Source organism: Rhipicephalus microplus, chromosome 4 (genome assembly GCF_043290135.1).
Source record: "Rhipicephalus microplus isolate Deutch F79 chromosome 4, USDA_Rmic, whole genome shotgun sequence".
NCBI lineage: Eukaryota > Metazoa > Arthropoda > Arachnida > Ixodida > Ixodidae > Rhipicephalus > Rhipicephalus microplus.
Genome location: NC_134703.1, coordinates 20496481 through 20520617, shown reverse-complemented (window position 1 = coordinate 20520617; position 24137 = coordinate 20496481). Strand labels below are relative to the sequence as shown.

The window sequence follows — 24137 nt, the reverse complement described above, 5'->3', positions numbered from 1 at the left end:
AAGTGCGTCCAGGCGCTGGCAGGTGGTAATAATGTCCTGAACTGTTGTCGGGCTCTGCATGACAAGAGCATTAAAGGCGACGGAGTTGATGCCTTTCATTACTTGCCGAATACGATCGGCCTCCGGCATGTCCTTTTGGGCGCGGCGGCAGAGGGCCAGAACGTCTTCAATGTACGATGTGTACGATTCGTCAGGCCCCTGGATGCGGGTAGCGAGCTTCTGTTTAGCTACCTCAGAGCGTCCTGTAGAAGTGCCGAATATTTGACGCAGCTGCACCGTGAATGCTGACCAATCAGGAAAGTCGCGTTCGTGGTTATGATACCACGTCTTAGCAACCTCCTTCAGATAAAAGGGTACATAGCGCAGCTTATGTGCCTCATCCCAGTAATTGCAAGCACTGGTACGGTCGTAACTGTCCAGCCATTCTTCTACGTCCTCACCGCGAAGGCCAGAAAACACTGGAGGGTCTCGTTGCGAGGTACTCACGGTGTGGTGAGGCCCAGCAGGCTGAGCGGGTGGTGCGAAGAAGGCGGTAGGGGGTGGGTCGTTTTGCGCCATCACTGTTGGCAAGCACAGCCGTCGACCTGATCGGAGCTCCAGGGGTGACCGGTAGTGCACGAGGACTTGGGAATCACAGCACGCTCCACCACTTGTGAGACGACGTCAGGTACGAAGGAGCGACCGTTTTATTGTCAACCCAGACGCGCGAGCCAGCAACCGAACAAGCAGCGAGCCGCTACGATGATGATGATCACGGTGCTTTGTATGCGCAGGTGAAAGTGAAAATGATAAGCAACACAATCAGCGCTCACAATATATATATATATATATATATATATATATATATATATATATATATATATATATATATATATAGTGTGTGTGTGTGTGCGTGTTCTGAGACAAAGAGCGATGCGACATTGTGCGCGCCTTCTCTCGCTCGCCACGAGAATGCCGGAGGCGACGCCACCTTGAAATTCATGCAAGACACGCCATGACGTCGCAAATTTTAACGGTGTTTACCTAGGACTGCGTAGTTCCTAATAGGTAAAAATGAAGCACAAGTTCTGCTGATGGTGTCCGAGACTTAACATAACCAAGTTTTGAGAAATTTCGTTTAGCCAATGTCGGCAAAATACGACAACTATCCTTTGAAATTCGTGACGTCACGAGCATAGAGTTTCTCAAAATTAACTAGAGGGCACTCTGACGCTGCGATCGTTCAGCGACCATGGGAATGATGGGTAGTACACACATTTGCCTAGTCTTCGTACTTGCGGGTGGCGAATCTTACTTGCGGCTTCGTTTATTGCTGCGTTTCGGTTTTGTTTTGAAAGAAAGATTCAACCCTTTTGAACTTCCTGACCCAATTTGAAAAAATAAGTCGAAAAAAATAGGGTGGTGAAGCGCAATTGCAGAACATTTGCTGATTTTTGTTTTGTGAGAAAAAAGCTCAAAGCCACATGACCACACACGGAGCCAAAGGCGGGCCAGAAGTACGAAGATTAGACAAATGTGTGTAACGAGCATGCATCATTCCCATGCTCGTTGAAGCGCAGCGCGTTGCAGCTCCCATAGACACTAGCGCCAGAGTTCCCTCTAGTAAGCATTGTGGGAAACTCTATGGTCACGAGCGCAGATTTCGGCTCGAAATTTAAAAATGTTAGTCTGACCTTAATTTTCTCCTGTAATAACGGTAAGATTAACGACATTAGAGTTCTCGGAGAACACTCTTACAATCTAAACAATCCATTGCCGAACCAAACTTTTAAGATCATATCACAGGTAGATGCGAAAGCGAGTGCCCTGAATAGCTCTACAGACATTCAATGATTTACTTTCACAACAAGTCGTTATACGAATAGAACTGCATACGGCAGAAACGCAAGTGTTTCGTATACCTTGTAAGTATATTATACGTGCGGCCGTTCTCGCAGGATTCGCAAAGACCAGATTCGGCGAGCAGCCTAAGCTTCCGAAAACTCCCGAGTCGTCGGTAGGGGGAAGGGACTTGGCTTACGCGCGAGACGCGAAGCTCGCTCGGCAACGATGGCGCAACGCCATGCACAACGCGCGCTCAGCAGCAGGCCATATTCATTCGGCTCGCACAGCACGAAACGAGACAGCAACCGGGTAACGAACGCCGACGCGGTGTCTCATAAATTGGCAGGCTGCTCGCAAATGCAGGCGCCGTACGACAGGGAGAGTGAGCATTCGTGCGGAGGATGCAACCGCTGCAGCACACGTACACAGAATAAAAGCCCGATATAAAGGAAAGCGCACATGCACATTGACGCAGCCGACGGAACCGACAGGCATACATGTATACACGCAAGAGCGGGCATCTTATAAACGGGCTATCCAGCATGCTATACGCACAGGCAATCGCACACAAAGCAACAGCAGGTCGCGTACGCTACCGGAGTTTCTCGGAAAAAACGAGAGCTGGCGACGGAGGCTCGCTCAAGGGGGCGCCACCGTCATCCATCACGTGTCCAATGCGGACCGTCGCTCGCGGCTTGCATGAAGCGCTCGATTTAAATGAACGGCCGAGGCCGAATTAACGACCGCAGATAACGTCGACGGCTGCTGTCGCCGACGCCGCCGCGTGCTCCGGTCAAGTGCGCAAGTCGCATATACAACATGGAGAAGCAAAGCGCCGCCGCAGTTGCGTAGGCAGCGAGGCAGCTTGTGTGTGCAGGAATGTTGCGCGCACGCGATAGGAGCAAAGAAGGTCCACTCCCCGAACGGTGCCCCACGAGTCGTCCAAGATTGGGAATGCAATTCCCGCAACATGTGTGTCCTCGCGCTTTGAGAAGACCGTCGCAAGGGCGGCCGCAGATGGCGAAGGTATACGATCGAACCACTTGCTCCGTTCATTAACATACGCAAACTTTAAAAAACAAAGTCTCTACCTCCGAGCGAAGTTTCTCTGCTCCAAGGCACCATTTCTCTCGACGCTCGTGAATATGTTAACCCACGTTCTAAATAAAGAAAAAAAAAACACGAAGACACAGAATGATAGATTTGGCTATCGCGTCGGTGTGCGATAACAATCCACACGTAAGTAATGCAACAAAAAAGAAGTCGCGCGATGCAGTCGAATAAATTGGGAAAGTGTATACGCCACTAACCATCACCATATCTGAACTGGTAATTCGCAGAAACCTCATAAGAAATCGATTTGCGACTTCGGAATCCGCCTCTGGACACAGAATACTGTACAGGGCCCAGTGAAACGCGGAACGTTTTCTTTTGTTTTTCTCTAATATGTATGCTACAGGTGGTGTCCCTTGAGTTGTCCACATACTGCGACCCGAAAACCTGATCGCGATCCAGCACGTAGCACCAGACTAATCAGTCGTCAGGCAGTTCTTTTCGCATGTTTTACAGCGAAAGATTTGTTATGAGATCACAAGGGTTGCATGCGACGCGTGGTTGTTCGCCACCGCCGGTGTGCGTAACCACTACGGCGCAAGATAGGAAAATAAACTAAGTAAATAAACGGCAAGCACACAACGGGATTCGAACCCGGGTCCCCAGCGTGCGAACCCAGTATTCTACCACAGAGATACGCCGGTACTTGAAACTCCGTTGCAAAATGGCCTTGGACAGGCTTGATGTCGGGAAAGGAATCGCGTTCATGTGAGTAATAAAGCGTTTTAGAACAGCAAAGGAACAACCAGGCGTCACACAATGCGAATTGGGTAACGCGTGGGCCGGCGTCGAATTCTCCAACCCATTACAAAAGCTCCAAGCATAATTCTTCCTCGTCGTCAGGCACATCACCAAAAAAAAAAAAAAAATGCACGAAATTCGTTGCATGTGTGTATACAGCGAGCACCACGCGCTTCTCCGAAGACTGACGAAGGATGGCACAGTGAATGCTTCCCTATAACACAAATGCGATGATTAATGACGTAGCGTGTGTGATTGCAGCAATTACCCAAAAAGTGTTTTAAAAAAAGGCTTCGAAAGGCCGCTTTTCACTTCTCGCTGTCACTGTGCTGCGCGTTTTGGGCAGGCCTGGCGTTTTTTTTTACGCATCTGTAGAACGCTTGCGTGACGGTAAGAAGAAAGCATGGCCTCCGTGCGCCGCACACTCATAACGCCAACTCAACAACTCGAGTCTCACCCAACTGATGGCACCTCAAATATTTTGAGCGCTAATCAATTTAAGAACGCTAAATTGGTAACGAAAGAGGTGGAGGGGAAGGTAAGGCGATTCCATAAGGCCCAAACTCCATAAGCGCGAACATGCACGCGACAGCGACGAGCGACGCGACGTAGATCGGCGTCGCGCGATCAGTCGCTAGCGCAGGCAAACCTCATTCACGCGACGGCTTCGGCGAGCGAATTCCATTGTTGCTGGCATGAGGCCGTCAACTCGCACCAAGAAAACCGCGTAGCGAGCGGTTTCCAATTCAAAAATAAGATATATTGTTGTGTAATAGAACGGAAAGTGTTTATTATTGCCTTGCAGCATTTTTTATATGCGCATGCTTAATAAACATTGCGTTATTTCTTGTTGCGCATACGTGACTCGGGCAGGGTCACGTGACCTATGTAGTCTTCGTCTTTTCCGGTTTTTCGCTATTGGCTGCTTGAGCCCAGCACTTCCGGGCGATGAGCGACGGTTTCCAAATCTGGAGAACCGAGCGATCGCGCGAAAACGAGCACGCGACACGTCGCGCGAACGCCCTGTTTCGTCGCTCATAGCGTCGCTCGTCGCTGTCGCGTGCATTTTCGCGCTTATGGAGTTTGGGCTTAACTCTGAAACGGAAATACTCTTGCCGTACAGCCGTTTGCAGCTCGAAGCTACGAATGGGCGGATGCCGGCCCCTTCTGCGTAAGTGCCAGTGGTAAATGCCGCATACGAGCACCAACATTCCTGCAAGCTCGCTTCAGTACAATCCATTTTAACTGCGACATAACTACATGGGCGAACACGCATCATTCGTAAGTTTCATCAGCGCAACACATACTGACCCAATTCTTTCAGTTCTTGCCGTTCAGTGCTATTTCATTAATTGGATATAATATTTTAATGTATTAGTAAGTTATTTCAATTCTATTTCACTTGCTTTCTTTTTTTAATAATAATAAACCGTCAACTAACTTTCTATCTTCTCTGCAGTGACTTAGTAAAAAAAAAAAAAACGCTAACCATATACGCTTTTCGCATAAGGAAGTTTATTACTACGCACTGACTATACGGCATAAAAGCGATGCCGTTCACAGCCATTTCATTAAGGAAGTCTCTTCCATCGAAAATCTTCACCTAACCTCCTGTACACATTCGAAAAACTCTTAAATCGTATCTTCTTTCATTACAAGTCATTCAGTTTTGTCCTAACTGCATTTTAATGCGTGGGTTTTGTATTATTTCTGGATGTGCTATTTATTGCTATTGTTATAGTTCAGTCGGTTTCTTTCTCTTTTTTTCTTCAATTTTGTATAAACGTGTCCAATACACTGTCTTGCCCTTAGCCTTTGAATTGTTCTTACACGCTTCCTTCATCGTGGGTCCCCCTTCAGTCTTCGAAATTCGGAACCCTAGTCTGTAAAACGTTTCCTTCCTTTTGTGTATCGCCACTTCGTCAGCCTTCAAACTTAAAAACTACGCCGCCGCCGTCGTTTGCCTATACGGCATGAATTGATTGATTGATTGATTGATTGATTGATTGATTGATTAATTAATTGATTGATTTGTGGGGTTTAACGTCCCAAAACCACTATATGATTATGAGAGACGCCGTAGTGGAGGGCTCCGGAAATTTCGACCACCTGGGGTTCTTTAACGTGCACCCAAATCTGAGTACACGGGCCTACAACGTTTCCGCCTCCATCGGAAATGCAGCCGCCACAGCCGGGATTCGATCCCGCTACCTGCAGGTCAGCAGCCGAGTACCTTAGCCACTGGACCACCGCGGCGGGGCGATGAAATCGAAGTGGCGATCGTAAAAAATTACGCTACCTCGTACACTCCAGGAGCCTTGTTGCGGCGCTGCTGCGTTGGCGGCGGCGGGAGGAGAGGGCGGCACGACACGCAACCCTATCGGTGCGCGCGCGTATGCAAATCGGCGACGGTGGGCGGAGCGCGCGCTACGCGTACGACGCCAGTGCCGCGTCACGAGCGGCACGGGTTGGCCTGGACGCCGATTGCGCCACGCAGGGGCGTCCGGCTGCGCTGGCGAATCTGCGGCGTCGACTGACGCCCCGAGTCGATAGGCGCGCCACGACGCGCGCCAAAGGAGGGATGATATAGAGCGCCACGGCCAGCGAGAGACAACCGGTTCGATTCGTTGACCTAGATAAACGGGTCATCCGTAGAAAGTACGGCGATGCCTGAAGAGAGGCTCGCCAAAGGCACACTCGCCCCTGCAACTATATGACCATACACAAACGTATTGCGAGCACGGCGTGATACACAGTCAACACAACCTTGGTAGGGTGGCTAACCTTGGTAAACAAAACCACACGCGATGCGAACGTAAAGAATACAGGCTGCAGGCTAACCAAAGTAATAATTTAATAGGTTAACGTGCCAAAACGGCGATGTTATTACGAGAGAGGCCGTATATAGTGGAGGGAGATTTCGCCCACTTTTTAACGTGCAACTAAATCTGAGCACACGGGCCTCCAACATATCCGCCTCCATCGAAAATGCAGCCGCCGCCACCGGGATTCGATGCCGCGACCTGCGGGTCAGCTGCCGAGCACGATAACCACTAGACCGCCGTTGTGGGTACAGCTAGCCAAAACAGCTGTTCAACCTGCACCTCTGCGTAAATAAATTGACAGCGCGGCATATACGCGACCGGTTTGCGAAGCCAAGAGCTCAACGTGTCAGAGCTTTGCTGGGACTCAAGCGAAGATCAAGCATGGTTGTGCATTTAGGTTGTTTCTTAAAATAGAAGCGAATCCCTTCGTCGAGTAAGAGAATAGACAGAATCAGGTCGAGCACTTCCTTGCTATGACAGCGACTGCAGTGTTCTCCTGCCTTATATATATCCCGAAGTACCCAATGTCTAAACCTCTTGAACTGAAATGGGCTTCCTATACGATCATTCATTTCCCGCCACGCCGCTGGTTTGAACGGCGTGACTACATGTATGCACTCCTTCGAGGCTGGGCAGTTTTAGGTTTTGCGCACTGGCGGTTGCGCTTGTTGCAGTGCAGAGAGAGTTTCAGCTCAAGACATTTCCGCTGCCATGCAGTCGTGGAGATGCATGTAAGCGTCGAGATCAACCCGTACCGTAATACGATGTAGAGGCGTCCTGTTTCGCAAGACCAACTCGCTGCATGCGTGCGCTGAACGGAGACGAGGGAGGAGGGCTGCAGCTGTGATCGGAGCCCGATACGCCACCAAGTTTACGACGTTCGGACATCTAATCGAGCAAGGCTCTCACGACATCTACAAAACAGGCACAAAAATATATAGTTATCAGAGGCTGCGACGGAAACAACGACATCGTGGAGAGCGACTGCGGCTACACGAGTTGCACGGAATGCCGAAGCAACGGCATAACAGGGGGGGGGGGGGGGGGGGCGCTTTTGCATTTCGCCTCTATACGTAGTCGAGGAAATTCGTCCGCCCGGATCGGAGTGGCGCCGTTCTCGTCGAGGGGCGCCGGCACGGGGGCAGAGGGGCTCGGGTTTCTCCAGCCTCGCCGACTGCGATTGTCGCTCTCGGCGATGACACGCCGAACAGTAGGATCCAGACCACGGCTTAGTCGAGGGTGTGGCCCACCAAGGCACATCAAGATGGTGCCTGTGTACGTGGGGGGGGGGGGGGGGGGGCAGTAGCGATGCCAATATTTTTTTGTTGTTGTTCGAGCGTTGCTTTAAGTGTATTCGTGTACGCGTTCGTATTCCTGCACACAGAAAACTAATTTCGGGAAGCTTGAACTCTCGCTATGGCACAGTCTGAGAGGAAGCAGGCTTGTGTAGGCACTGATGGGTCGTTTTTACACGGCGCGACCATTCCCGCAGTTACCCCCCCCCCCCTCCTCCGAAAAAAAGCGGGCGCTTTACTCCACAAAAAAGCAAGTGTCCCTCTTTGCCGTGCCTTGTGCAATCTTTTGCACATATTTCGTCTTTTGGAGGAGCAAAAAGCCCTTTTAGGGGTAACGGCGAAGTTCTTCCGGAAAAAGGTTTTAGAGTACAGTAAGGGGAGGGAGGAAGGAGCCCCTCCCCTCTCCATCACTCAAGACGGGTGCGAAGTCTACCCCATAGTTACACTGAATCGGACCATAATGGCCGCCGAAAGTCCCCGATGTTGCGTTCCAAGAAATGTTTACTACTCATCTTGACTGCCGAAAAGTCCGGGACCAAAGGCAGGTCATTTTGAGAAGCACGCCATCACTCCGTGTTACTATTTTTTTTTACACCGACTGCACTCAATATTGTCTTTCGGACTCGACCAACGGTGGTTTGGGCGCAGCGCTGCGACGAACTTCCATCCCCCTCGCCTCGAAAATAAAGCAAAAGTGATCTCAACAAGTTACGTGCACTAGAGAGTTTAACAACTGCAGGCCAGAGACATATGAACCTTTTGGGATGTCTGGTATAGTGAACAGGCAACATAACTTGATGTCATTTGGGCCATGCACGTATACCAGACCTCTCACTCACGAATGGTACCCTTAAAGGCCGGGCGATACATCCAGAAACGACGGCCGGTGCATGTAGACTAACGCCTGAGAGCAACCACCGCTCTCCAGCATCCGGATCGCGCAGAACGCGCTACGCATGCGCAAAGCGGCGCGCACATACCGATGAATGTGTGCTTCTTAGACTTTAGAACATGCACAGAGAGAGAATGGCCAAATAAACACAACCTAACGCCCATCACAAGACCGAAAGGCACGCATCCGTCGACTAAAGGACACAGCCCCTGCACGAAGACCACGCACTTGCGAGAAAAACACGCGGATAAAAAGAAGCAAAAAAAAAAGAGAGAGAGCCACACGACAGAAAAGACACCGCCTCTGCCACCGCCGCACATTACGACCGCGCGTACACTGCCCCATAAACGCGTGCACACAAACTAAAGCACCCAGCCCGGTGTGTACAAACAGCACCGCACGCCGGGAAGAGCAGAGCTGCGAAGCGCTCGCTTTCCCATCAGGCACGCTGCAGGGCCATCACCGTCATCGCAAGTGCACGATCCTTCGGCGGCGTCCGGCACGGGAGGCCGGCCGGCCGCATGCGGTCAATATGCATATAAAGCCCGCTTCTTCCACGCGACGGTCATCCGGAGCCCCACGATTTACATGCCGAGGAACGCAGACAGGGAGAGAGATCATTTACTTCGTACATGCGGTGCTTGGCCCGCCTCAGCGACCGCTATTGCAGACGCACCTCAAGCACGCCAAAAAGCCGACGAGCGAAAATGGCTCACTGATTCATTTTTCTCGAAAGCTTGTCTTTGAGCAAGAACGATAGACAGACTCGCGAGGACGCGCGCTCGAATCCCAGCCACGACGGCAATGTTTCCACTGGGGCGAAATGGAAAAAGTATCTGCGTATTTAAGTTAAGGCGCACGTCAATGACCCCAAGGTCGTCAGAAATGACACGGGGTTCTCTTGACGACGCGCGTCTGACGATCATATTATGGCCTTGTTAAAACTCCAGAAATCAATCAGACTAATGGACACTCTCAACGCATAGGCATCGGCAGGATTTTAGTGCGCAAAGCCATGTCGCACCGCGGCAGTGAAAATGGAAGGCTACTGGTGGGCTGGTGCAGGTGCGGGAGAACTGCGGGTTGTGGCTGAGAAGGATGGCAAGTGCCTATTTTGCACACTCGTCACACATGGCTCAGTGCGAACTCGAACATCACGGCCCACAAATGGCGGGGACATCGTTCTTCCTCCTGGAGGTGCGGCTATAGCATGCAGCTTATCGGAAGCTTGCATATCATAATGTACACAGCAAACAACAAACTTCCATCTCGTCCTGGTGGCCCAGTACGACATAGCACGCGGATATCACGACCCTGTATAACTTGCGCGATAAGACAAGCGCGGGGGGAAGCGAGAAGATATAGACGAAGGACGTCGTGCGACAAAGCGGAACGCTGGCTATCGACGAGCGCAGGCATGGGCATCCCGCGCAGGCCGTATGCAGAAGCAAGCTATATATATCGTGCTCGAAAGGAAAAGAGCATCCAACAGGTCACCGCTATTCACATTATTGCATAGAAGTCAGACTCAAAGAAAGCCAGAGAGAAAATTGGCCGCGCATCTGCGTGCGTCGCTACAAATGCCGTCGAAAGAAGAAAGTCTTCTGCCGGCCTTGTTTCCAGCATAGCGTTGCATTTTCAACGCCGCCTATAGAAACACTATATTTCTTTAATATTACGTAGCTATGTATTTTCTAGCAAATGAACACACCACGTGAAACTTTAAGTTGCGCCTCAGGTATGCTTAATATTTACTTTTTGATCGACAACGCTCACATATATGGACGCAGCCACCAGTACAAGATGGCCAGGCGTTCAGCAAGCGCTTAAACTTTGGCCAGGCGGCTGAATCACGTGACAGACAGAACAGGCAGACTATAATTTCTGCGTTCTAGTATCCCAAGAAAAACTATCGTCTACAAAAGCAAGCGCCCAGCTTACACGCCACGCGACCATCGCGTGCTGCCGCACGCGCACAGCCTGACCAAATCCTTAAGCACTGGCCTAAGTTTAACCTTGAATCCACGCAACGCCATTGTGCATCGATACAGGATGAAAGGCAGAATCGCGTCCGTTAGAAAGGTATAGATTCGGGAAACCGGGTCGTAACAAAAGAAGAATAATGACAAGAGGATGGAAAGGGAATAAATCGTAGGGTAGAGAAAGATGTCCCTAACCTTGACCCTGTCATCCGCGCCACGGTAGCGCAGAGAAAGTAAAATCGAGGCGTCCCGCCGAAGAATGGAAACGGTATACCGTGGGCCACGCGAGGGAAGCGCACCGTGCAGGAGCTGGTCACAATGGATCTCGCACGCGACCATCCCACAGGCCCCTCGAGGTTCCTCAATGGGGCTCGGCAGACCAGAAGAAGGTGGCGACAATGCAACGGGAGGAGGAGGGATGCCTTCAGGCTACGGCCCGTCACGCTACTCGCGAAAAAAATCGCCGCCGCCGCCACGACTTCCCGTGCCAACGGAGGCACACAAATACACGCGATGAACCAAATGTGCACGTAACTTCGGAGCTTTTCAACGACCATCGCGCCTTCCCAATTGTATTCTGTAACAAAGGCTCAGAAGGCCGGGCCACGTAAAAAATGACGGAGAGGGCACTTATCGAGGGCGTTATAGGTCCGGTGGAGTGATGCACTGGAAAGTAAAGACGATAGAGGACCGATAAAGCGAAAAACATAAAAACGAGGTAGACGTGGGCAATGTCTAGACATCCGCTGACCACGCCCCTTTGCTTAATGCAATGCGTATACCTTTGCGAGAGCTGATAGGTCTTAGCGAGATGCAGTGCATCAGCAAAAGCTTGAAGAAAGTTCTACCGGATGGGGAGACTGTGCTGCCGCCTTCCAACATCACCAGCACTTGAGAAAAAGCGAGAGAACTCTTAAGACCAAGCATATGAAAGGCCTTTTAGATTAAAAGAAAAAAAAACAATCCGTAATACGCCAAGGTAGACTGCGTTGGTTTCGGACGTTTATCTTCGGCGAAGCATGCAGCTCCCTTCACAGGTGGAGGCATCGGCACTTGAATGACGTTTTGGGGTTTTAAAAGGGCCCTGAAACGCTTTTTCAGGTAACCACTCAATTAATTCCCTGGAAAAGCTTATTGCCTCACGAATTCATTGCCGCAAAAAATTTTAAGAACCCATCCAGTGTGAATGGAGTTACAAAGGTTTGTCGCATGCTGCAATTGCATTCTCTCTTCTCTCGTCCCGACGAAAGCGCTAGAAGCTAAGCAGGGAGGGATAGCAGGGCCACAGAAAAACATCATACGCACCTCGTGACCTTAAGCACTTTTTTCTCTTTTTTTTTATTCGAATGCGCTGCTTTTTCAGTGTGATCGCGCGCGCGCGCGTAGACAAGTAGCGACCTCCCACGGCTATCTCTGTAACGAGTGAGCGCAACATGTTCAAATCAGCCAATGGCTGATAGATGGGTCATTCACGTGCAATTTTGAGCATATTCCGTGATTTGTCGAGAGAAGAGAAAGCAATTTTCAACTGACTTTGATAATTCTTTGTGGATTCCAGGTCACGTGCTGTTCTATAATATTTGGCTCGCGTGTTGTCGGGAGCCTCTACTACCGATCGGCAGCGTTTTATGACCATGCTCAAAAAGTGCTGCAGGGCCCCTTTAAGTCCCAAAACCAGGCTGTGATTATGAGACACCACATAGAGGCGGGCTCCGAAAATTCTCGACCCCGGGGTTCTTTGACAACCACCGAAATCCAACCACATGGGCCTCCAGCGTTTGTTTCCATGTAAATATGACCGCCGAGGTCGGGGTTTAATCTCGCGATTTTCGAGCCAGCCGTCAAGCACCATAGATCACCGCGGAGGAACATCAACCTATTAGTGAGCTAGATGGTTAATCATGAGAACTTATGACAGCATGCGTCAACAACGAAAACGTATCGCGTTGGACAAATGCTCACGTTTTTTGTCTATTCTTATGTTTCTGTCGAGGCGTAAGCTAAAGATGCGTAAAGGTATGGAAATGATATATACACTCTAAGCCGAAAAAGACTAAAGTGGGGTATGCCATTGGTCCTTTAGGGGTCTAAATGCGCTGCCACAGATTTTGAACCAATTTTGGACTAACTGCGGGAGTAACTGCAAGGGCTCAACTGTTACCCCAAGCACTTACTCCACTTGGTTTAAATGTTGGCCCCAGTAGAATGCTCCAGCCGAACTAACAGTTGAACCGTCTGGACCAATGGCAAAAAAAAAAAATGGCGACACTGCGTTTGTGCAGTATATTTTATGTTTATTCCAATTTAATCAGCACTGAAGATCATAGTATGTTATTCATGCAACACACACACACACACACGCCCATACATACGCACTATTATTTCAAAGTAAAACACCGCAAACACTGACTGCCCGCGCTGTACTACAACAACAGACTCTCGGGTATATATAGCACAGTATTTTGACCTCCCATCTAGTGCCAGTGGGCGACTTTTACTCGGCTTAAGAAAACAATAAATATTGACACCGTAACGCGAAAATTTACATGGGCTTATTCGTAGCACCGATGCGCATCGATCTTTTAATATGGATCCATCTAATCTTCAACATGCCTCCAGCCCGAGAATACGAATTATCAGCTGGTATTCGATCATGTCGGCCGAACCAGCGTTCGCAGTGCTGGCGCACGAGTCCGCAAACACAAGCATAGCAGCGGCGCTTGTGCGGGAAAGCCGGCGAAGCAGCCGCAGGCGCCCCGCCGATGCCATACCGTGTCGGCTTGCCGACGGCGTCGCTAGGCTTACGACGAGTACGGCTAAACGACCGCCGGCGATCGCAACATGCGGCTCGCGTGAAATTTTCGTCGTCGTTATTTTATAGTCACAAATGAACAATAGGTAAGTGCCCCATGTTCGCTGTGTCTTACGGAGTGATGTAGATATCTGTATATTTACAGCGACGAGGCCGTTCGCAGGCACGGTTCTTTCATCGTGCTGGTAAGGCACAACCTGTGTACCGCTGGCCGCACGATTAGTCGTATCCGCGATCGCCTACACGTTGGATTTTGGATAACGATTGTCGCATGGATAAAAAGACATAAGTTTGCCTGAGCTACTATTTTTGTGAACTTGTACGCGACGTTTCCTTCGCTTGTGCCGGCAATGCACTCACACCGGCAGCCCGCTTGATACCGATGACGTACGAAGCCTACTTTTCCTATATATCGCTTTGAACTTGTGGTCACTGTGTGGGTACACGACCGCTGATGAACAGCTTACCTTTATTAGCATTGTCAGTGTTCACCGTAGTTCGAATTTATTCAGCACATTAAAGCGAGTTCTCGGCATTGCCCGTGTTTGCGGAGACTTTCACTTGGCTTCGGCTCGCCCGTGCCGGCATGGTGGAAACGCGAGGGCACTTGCTGTGTGCACTGACAGCGTGTTGTACTACTTTTCTCTAATAACATCTTCTATTCGTTTCATAGTGCTTCACTTTCACAGTGGCGTATAGCCTATTTAACTTGTTTTCATGATCGCCGACCACGCCGAGCATTGCAGTGCAGCATCGACAGGAGGCGATCGCGGCGCAGTTGCCCTCCCCGTTGGTCCCTTCATTGCCGGGCGGTTGCGCAAGACACGCATTGTCACACATTTAGTCCCTGTTAGACGAACCGTTCGTCCATTGGTTTAACGACTGCAGTTAGTCCAGCTTTGCCGAATTTCGGCTTAGAGTGTACCATGCACCACCCTGCAAATACAGCTGTGGCAAGTTGGTGGTTTTCGACGGATGGAAGGTGGAACTTTACCTTCGGTATACTGAGAGACGCGCGTAGCGTGCACTGGTGATGTATTAATAAAACGATTATTTAGCGTCGCTTATCACTAAGACGGGACCACACGAGTCGCGTGTAGCGGGCTACAGAATATGCCTTTTTTCACGACGCATGCGCTCTTCCCTTGGCGGCAAAGTTGCAAAACACCTCCAGGTCTCGGAGGCCTTCATTCTAGCAATATCGGTTGATGATGATGATGATTATGATGATGATGATGATGATGATCAAAACTCCCAAAAGAGGGTACCGGTCCAGAGGTCGGTTACACTGCCTCTCCCTTGGGAAACCATGGCCTCCAATGCGCGTGAGATTACCCGGCGTTGCTGTGCCGAGTCTGACTCCCACGTATCTTCTGTGTGTGAAGCGTCAGCGTGCCATGTGTACGAGGGTGGCTGATTGTGAGCAGTATCTGTGTACAGTGTGGCGTCACGAGATATACCTTGCTATATATACAACCAGGAGTTGGGAAAGACAATTGTCCGAAGCTTGCGCCACAGGACGGCATCACGTCGGGGGAGGTCAGCTGGAGGATAGTGGAGACGGCCTAGTCTGTAGAATGTCTGTGTAAGCAACCAAAGGAGTTAGTTCTTCGCAGGCCTGAGAGGGCGAAAAATGGGAAGGCGTAAGGAACTCCACCCGGTAATTGAGATCTCGGGCGAGAATGTGTGCCTGCGCATTTCCACTAAGATATTCGTGGGCTGGGGCCCAGATAGGGAGGCGAGGTGAGGTAGGCGGGGTGTGATGCTTCATGATTCAGTATGCCTGTGTAAGAGATACGGCCCACGTCAACATTTCGGATGGCACAGTTGGGAATCACTTACGATCACTTTGGTCGTGGGGTCGGTCATTGCCAAAACAATGGCAAACTGTTCGGCAACTGTTCTCGGCTGCTGACCCGAAGGTCGCGGTTCAAATCCCGGCTGCGGCGGCTGCATTTCCGATGGAGGCGGAAATGTCGTAGGCCCGTGTGCTCAAATTTGGGTGCACGTTAAAGAACCCCAGGTGGTCAAAATTTCCGGAGTCCTCCACTACGGCGTCTCTCATAATCATATGGTGGTTTTGGGACGTTAAACCCCACAAATCAATCATCATTCGGCAACTGTTATATCGGCGGAGTGAACTGCACTACATGCCGTGTTCCACCTACGGTGTGCAATACTGGTTCTCCCGGCCCTTAACAAAACCCAACCAAAACGGCAGAGGGCAGCACAGGAAAATGAAAAAAGTTTTACGAACTGCAAAACAATGTTGAAATTAGAGCATTGCTAACGGTCTCATATCTTTTGCTAAAGTCTGCTGAAAGAAATACACGAACCGGTGTTTAGAATTATTTACTGCCACAAACAACACGTGTAAATAGTGCTTACAAATGCACTTCAGCCGATAAACCATCCATCCTGCCCACATTCTTGAGAGTAATCAGTGTATCTCTCAATGCTCTGAGATAAGAATATATGGATTCAATTATTGCATTCGTATCTGTTATAGCCAAACACTGCATTCTAGAGTACTGCCACCCGAATCAACAATGGCAAGAAAAGGGCATACTCATTGCATACTTCAGAATTTGTCCGCCAGCGGTTGCTTCCCGAAAGAAACAGCTTGGCTTGGTTTTATGATCGGTCATCGAAAGAAGGACAAACATCTGAAGAAGCTCCTTTGTTTCCTTGGTCGTTAATTGCGACGCTAGCATTTATGGAGTCATCTTCTAGGGGCGTAACATCCGGTTGCACTTGCACTACATGACACACTTGCAGAAGAGATTGAATATTTCTGTTACCACAAATAAATTCAGTAGAAGATATACATATTAGGCGAACAGAGCGATTCATTTGTTATGGCAGTAAAAGCTGGGAAGTCGACCCGGGTCAAAGTCCTGAGAGAAGCACTCAGCGTTGGTAAATGGGAACGGTATAAAAGAGAGAAGTTCTTGATTACGTTGACAATGGAGCTGGCACAGCTCTGAAAATGGTGCATAAACTTGAATAACCATGCAAACACACTTCCAAGTCCCACGTCTACACCAGTGTAAGAACTTGATGAAGCGAAGAAGAACGCATACTTTATCACCGAATTAATGAGATTTGAGCGTCCTTTCAGTGGGGGCACTAATCACGGGCACGGTTTCCTCGGCACGAAACACAGTTGTGAAGATTTCTGAATAATACACTAAATAAACACCGGTATGGCATGCCACATCCAACTATATACTACTCTTTACAGCAGCCAATACAGAGGAATGGACGGATGAAAAATTTTATTATGGTCCTTCGGGGGTGCGTGGGTTTAGCGCGTAGTGGGCCACTCGTCGGGACAGAGACACCTTGCCCCTCCGCCGCGTCACGGGCCCGATGGACAGCCCAGAGCTGTGCTTTCAAGGTCCGAGCTGCGTAGAGCTTCCTATAGTGATCCTGGCCCCCGGTGCCAGGGGGCAACCCGAGAGCACGTGAGCTAAACTAGCTGTATCTTTATGAATCAGTACGAAGTTCGAAACACCATCGCCCCGATGATTTTTTTTTTCTTTTTGCATCTCTTGGTTTTCGCTAAGCTTTCTCTTTGTAGTAAGATTTTGCTGTCTAACTGGAAATTCGCGCACTATGCTTGAGAACCATCTCGACTTATGCCTCCTCTCTCTTACTCCTCTATTCCCCTCCCCTCAAGTATACCGGGTTTAACAAGCGGTTGAACTCGAGCTAACGTGACTACTTTTCTTTTATTTCTCTTGGCTGACGAACATGCTTGTGGACTCGTACAATACACAATGAAAATGTATACAAAAAGATACAGAAGATAAAAAGCAAGCGGCAATCGTTAGATAAATATCAGAGCACTAAACGCCCACGCGCTGTGACTATTAAATTACGCAAATAAGCAATGAGCCCAGCATTGCTTCTAATATAGTCGATTTAGTGTCCACACTAGTAGTGACAATCGCTACATCCCCAAATATGTTAATAGGGGAAATTCGACATTGCAAATAATAGCGGATCGAAAACAGCCCCACCCACCGAGTAGCGTTTAAAGCGCTCTTCACACGTACACAAAGGCACACACGCAAGGCGAAAGCAAGACCTTAGTCTCAAGCATCGGCTCAACCACGTCTACATGTTTGCGAACGAAACGACACTCGTGTATTCCGCACAATAATAAAAACATTCGACGACGACACGCTCTTCGCCAAATGCCAACGTTCGGGGAAAGGCCGGCGCATGAGCGATCAGAAATGTAGATTTGTGCTGCATCGAAAACACAAAAGGTCGCGCTTCGCATCTACAAACCGAGGCACAATATCACAATGCTACGGCACGTGGACACCTGAAAGAAAGTGTTCCGAAGCACGCAGGCGAGAAAACGATACCCAGAGGCACCTCGCCGATTCGAAGACGTCCTGTGGAGCGCTTCTTTACAAAAAAGAAAAAAAAAACTTTACTGTTAGAAGTGGGGAGGAGAGCTGTGTTCGCGCTACGGAAAGCCTGCAAGCGCTCGCGGCTGAACTTCGCGCAAATCGATTCGCCCGCTAGCGCAGCCGACGGAGCACATGTCTCGGTTGCGCCTCGTTTACCGCTCTGCGTTTCGAACGCACGGCTATTCATGATAGCTTGACAGCTCGCAATCGCGCGTTTGAGCGATGAGTGACGCATCAAACAGCACTGTCCGTACTCCACGATACGTGTACTGACACCGACAACAGCAACAGCCAAGCAGGCGGGCGCTCGTGCACGCGCGCTACGTCCCGGCGAGTAGTGTCGCGCTTATCACACGCCCGACTGGAAGCGTCGTCGAAAGCGGAAACCCCCCCTCCCACTAGCAGTGTCAGTGTTCAATAACTACCACGCCCACTTCGCGGCGGGTCGCATTGTGTACTCCAAGCTCCCGAACTACCCGTCTCCGATCGGATCTGAGGGTAAGAATGAAATAAATCGCTTACCCGTCTGCTGTTCAGCCGCTGCCGCCGCCATCTTGAATAATCTAACAAGCTCCGGAAGTCGCCTAAAGAACGGATATCGCTGGTTCTTGTTTTAGCGTAACAAAAATATATCGCTGCCACACAACCTCACTCTTATAAGTCATTGGCAGCACTTTAAAAAGTATACATAATGCAAAAAAAATAAATTTGAATCTCCAGTACAACTTCACACAAAGTTTCACAACATTGAAACTGTGCTCTTTTGTGTTTTGTTTTCGTTTTCCTCTTCTGAGCCCTCCTTTCGCCGCCCTCCGCACCGAAGTTTCGCTAGGCCGTACGCCCACGTGTTGCGTATTTTCGCGTTCATATTACTCGCCCTTCCCGCTCTCCTTATCACAGTAGGCCGCTGCGACTCTGACACTGTGTGTTGGCACTCGTTCCGTCTGTGGACTCTTCAGCCAATGCAAATCTGGGGCGTTTCTATGAATGGACGAATCAACACTCGGCAGTGCACTGCGCGAACGATCAGTGGCTTGTTGCAGTCTCCTGCGAACCACCGCAGGGTCGGTCGTGTAATGGATGGCTCGTTAAGCGTAGGTTACAAACCCTTCTGATCGAGGCGCTGAAACAACGCGCGCCAACCTGTTGCGCGTTTCCCTAGCCCGTTGATGTGCAGCCTTTGCACTGTAATTTTCGTTGTTGTTTTGACACTTCTGATCGCGGTGCTTTCGCGCGTGCGCGTTCGAACTTGCTAAAGTAAAAACTACAAAAATGTTCTGCCTGAGGTGACATCAGTTCACATTCTGAATAACCCCTTCAGGCGCGAATTATGACCGACTGCTCGCACAACGTAGTTCGAATGCACTTGATTTTACATTCCTGAGAAGAAACTGAAGTAATCATTTCTACATTGCAGTTCCTGTTTGGCGGTGACTAGTTTTGTTTTGAATTGCTGTGGCTGTCACTCGATATAAATGCGTAGGCACATGTGTTCATTTACAAGCATTCCGTTGTAAAAAAAAAAAAGATATAAAGCACACGCTTGAGCGACTTGGATTCATTGCAAGCATGTTTCCAACCATTGTCCAAAAAAATTGCTTGTGATAATTCTTGTCACATTTCTTTCTCTTGATTTAAAGTTCACTATCAATAGCAGCTTATACATGAGAAATCTTAGTAATCAAGCAAAATGTAGCATCACGACTCGTATTTATAAACTCAAATACAAGTAGTAATAAATTAATGAGATGGCAGCTTTTGCTGTGGTCTCCCACCGTCACTAAGTAAGTTACTACTCTTCAGGTGTGAATGACGAGTGTTGTAGCATAGTACAGGTTGATTGGTTTTGTTAGACTTTCCTTCAGGTGCTGCTTGAATTAGTTGCGCAAACCCTTCCAATTTGCAGAATATCGGACACAAGGCCATATAATGTTACTGCAAAAGCATTTCGAGCTTCTGAAACCAATGTGTACCCGGAAACATCGCTATGAATGCTTTATGGCTCTTAATTACAGCATGGTACTGCACACAATCTAGTAGCAATAGCTAGCGATTGAACAGAAAAAGAGTGCTGTGGTGGACTCAAGCACCTAATGAAAATTAGCTGAATACACTCCTCTAACTTGCAGTATCATGAACGTCACTCTATGTAACATGACTGCAAAAGCATTTAAGGCTATATGAACATGACTGCACAACTAGAGTTACCCTGAACACTTCGTGGCAACTAATTTCAGTGCGGTGCTGAACACTAGTTTCAAGCATGTAATTCGATAGAAAACGAGTGCTGCGATAGGCTATCAGGACAGATTAAATGCAATATTTCTGCATAAATATTACTCCCATATAATTTCCACAAAATTAAATGAAAGGCTAACAAATAAGCTTTAAACATTAGAGCAAAATGGTGCACTCATTTATGTGGGTACTAAGAGCAGAGTGGATAAAAACAGGATAAGACTACGTCATTGTCACAATCAACTGCATAACATCACCAGAGACGAGAGGGGAACACGAGGCAGGTGTTCCTTTGTCTTTGGCTTCTTTGTCCTGTTAATCATCGTCATGAAATAAGTGACTTCAGGCAAGCCATAACATACTAAGAAGTAAAGTTGCTATTTCATTATCAGGTTGCACAGCAATAGGAGTGAGTGCAGTAAAGAAGCTTACTTGTTGCTTGTTTACAATATAACTCTGACTGGCAGGCCTTTCAATAAATGCCTCTTAGTAACAAACTGCTTATTCAAGTAGCAGTACTGGGCCCTTGGCCTAATAATATATCAATATTGTGAGCCATCATTAAGAAACAAGGGCTGTGCATGGATTATCCAGTGTGGGTGAATGTATGTTTTAAGGCAGGTTCATCCAACAAAACTCTTTGGAGTGTAGTTGCAGGTACCCTGCATAATCTGCAAGCAATCCTTTACCATGTATCCTATTAATCACCTTTCATAGCCTTTTTCTACTCTTCCCTTCAAGCAGTGTAGCAAAGACTGCCATCTTTGCTTTTTCACAAATAAATTTTCATGCATCTCATGTGAATGGACCTATGCCCTGAAGCGAGCGCAATCAGTATGATCGTCACACTGAACAAAGATAATTCAGAGAAGACAGGAACACATTGTCTTCTACTTCCTTTTCTTGCCACATAATTACCTTGTAGCTGTAACCAACAACCTCCTTCAACTTACCTGGCAGGTATGTGAACAAAAAACTTTCTTTGACAAATAACTTTCTCAAGTACTGCAACTTTCTTGGGAAAAAAGAACAGGCTTTAATTCATCCCCACAATCTCATTAATCACTTTAATTCTTATATGTTTTTATCACTTACAACATAATATAATAACTCCTTGTGATCTCAAAATATATAGATGCCTATGTCTGGCAGAGGTTAGCTCAGTTTTGTTCTCAGTATTAAGGGGTAAGCCTTAGATACCTCATCAAATGCAACAACTGACCCTCGGCATAGGCATCCTGCATCAGTGGTGCGAATACATCGATGCGAAAACTCATCACGTGATTATGTCATTATGACATCACTAATTTCGAAAACTTGTGACGTCATATGAACCGACATCACACATGGCTTCGTCCCTTAGCAATGCTTCTGTGATTGGCCCACCCATCACAAGCAGGCAGCACACTAGTGAGGTGGACAAAGCTTGAACTGCCTCTGATGAAGGAACACATTACATGCCCAAAGGTTTGAGAGTGGTGCAAGGTAAGATCAATACAGCGAGTGAGAAGAAAAAAAAGACAGCTTTCGCCTTTGGGTTATCTTAGGTATAAGGCACCCCACCCCAAGTGTCTTATTCCTAGTCAAGTTCTTGCCCATATAAAAGCCTCCATAGAAATTTGAGAAATAAATGGAGATGCCATAACACTCAATATTCATGAATCATGTGAAATGCCAATATTCCCAATATTTATGCTGATTCAATTGCACATTGTGGTATGGTTACGATGAGGGCTCAACAACTAATTATTGTGAAGTGTTAGCAAACACGGACACTCAAAAAAAATGAAGACACCACAAACTTCTTTGAAGTGTCCATGTTTGCAAACCCTCTCTCTTTAACGTGAACACATTCCAGCCAGTTCAGCTTTTTGTTCTAAACCCAATATTCCCAGCATGAGGTACATGTACAGCTCAACAAGTCCTTCTACTAGAAGCCTGTGAGTTGCAAACATTTTTTTCATTAAGCAGCAATAGCAAAAAAACAGTCATGAGGCCTGATTAGAAAGTGTGAAAAAATTATTACAATATATGGCTTTGCAACTAGTACTATCACAGCTGCTAATCAATATCCCCTACATAAGAAAGGAAAAAAAACTTCTGTTAGGCTTTCCATTAGTCCGGTCAAACTTCTACAGCACGGCGTTTTCACTCACTGGTTGAATGTCAAGTTTTGTAAGAGAAGCAACAAATGCCTACTCTTTATACACATATTGGAAACAAATGCAAGAAAACGGGTGCAGTGTTTAATGAATAATGTGTACAGTCGCGGCCACGTCCATTTAGACCACATGATGAGCCGGTTTTTTCTCTGCGGGGTGAAACCTAGAGGAAGTTTCGGGCACTGAAGTGCTATATCAGAAGCATATGCGGCCTAGCAGTCAGGCTGACCACATCAGAGCCCGAAACTGCCTCGAAGTTTTGCCCCGCGGAGCGAAAACAGGCTCCTTGCGCGCTATACACAGCCGTGGACGCGGCTGTGTCTATTTTAATATTTCATATTTTAATAGGACACTTGATACAAGCCACGTCTGATGGTAGTGTGAACACAAGATGCCATGCAGAAGTAACGTTTATTACAATGTCACGGTTGTAAGGTGGCTATAGCTAACTTAGGCGATTGAGCCCAGTGTACAGCTATCCTACTCATGACACCAGAAACTGCAGGTTTACGGTAAATTATGAGTGCCATCCTAATTTAACCATTTCTCACCATAATATAGAATGAAATTACTCAATTAAATTATGTGCAAACAGACAGCTGCTGTGCCAGATGCCAGTTTCAATTCCCAGCTGCAGCAGCCACAACTTAACAGACACCATATGCAAGAACCTCGTGTACGTCGACTTAGGCATACATGTAAACCTGACAAAAAGTTCGCATGTGGATGGGCGCAAGCAGATTGCATGCTTTTTGAACAACTTCGTTAATGCACACTTTCGTCACATATAGACCTAGTAAACACTTTGGACACAACACACATATTTAAAAACTAGAGACTACACCTGAAAAACTTTCCACAATGGTCAAATTACTTTATTTAAGATTCTGAGTGTACAAAACACATAAAGTCGGGAAAAAAATTGTAAAAAAATCAACAGTTTTTTTTTTTGTGTCAGCATTACTCAGAACTGCAAAAAGTTCAATAGTATTCCAGAGTGTGGTATTCCTTAAAACATGGCTCTACGCACAACTCATTGTCATCGTCTGCCCACATAACACGAGTCTCCATTCTTTTTATGTAGCTAAGAGTTTCTCTAAAAACCCGCGGCATTTTCTCTGCGTGTGTCTGCCTTGGGCAGAGTAAACTCTGTAATCAATGCAAACAAGAATAATGTGCGAGTGTCACTGGTAAACAAGCGCAGTGCCAATAAAGATGGAAATCAATAAGAAAGTGCCAATGACGATAAAAGTCAAATTTTGCATGCCTCTGTTGTGATTATGGGGTGAAACTGAAGCCACAAAAGGGCGTTGCCCATCGGTGTTGCCGCAGACCATGTGATGCGCTGATGCTAGGAATCAGTTCTGTTTTCCTTCGCAAGAAAGTATCACAATGGTTTCCTGTGCATTTTGTAAGTCCTAGGAGGTGGCACCACCTCCCACTGAGCATTCATCATTTTGGCGCCAAATTTAGAGCGGAAGGTCGAGACCAAATACGTACACCAAAGACACTGCAGGACAGAAAACCGCCACCATACATGTACAGCAAAAACACTCATAGAGTTAAACAAAGACTTTGGGCCATCCTTTATCACAGGTACAGTACTTGCGAATCCAAACCAAACAAAACTTTTAGTATGACGACTAGTAAGTGCAAATGCCCAAAATAACCACATTATTTCATGACGAATCAACTCTCTAAAGATAATGTTGGGTCCGACTTACGCTGATGTGACCCGAACTGAACATGGTGGGAAAGAATGTATGTGCTCAGCCCTAAATTGTCCTGTTTCAATGCATAAGTAGTGTGCATTTAGCTATCTAAAA

General features: G+C 47.8%; 1 protein-coding gene across 1 annotated transcript in view; it reads right to left on the bottom strand.

The window, feature by feature from the left end:
* LOC119171546 (uncharacterized) overlaps positions 1-18482 on the bottom strand; it is a 671663-nt gene extending 653181 nt beyond the window's left edge. Inside the window, exon 1 of the mRNA XM_075892259.1 lies at positions 18434-18482. The gene's annotated coding sequence lies outside the window, so the exon portion shown is untranslated. The remainder of the gene's footprint in view (positions 1-18433) is intronic.
* Between the last annotated feature and the right edge of the window lie 5655 nt (positions 18483-24137).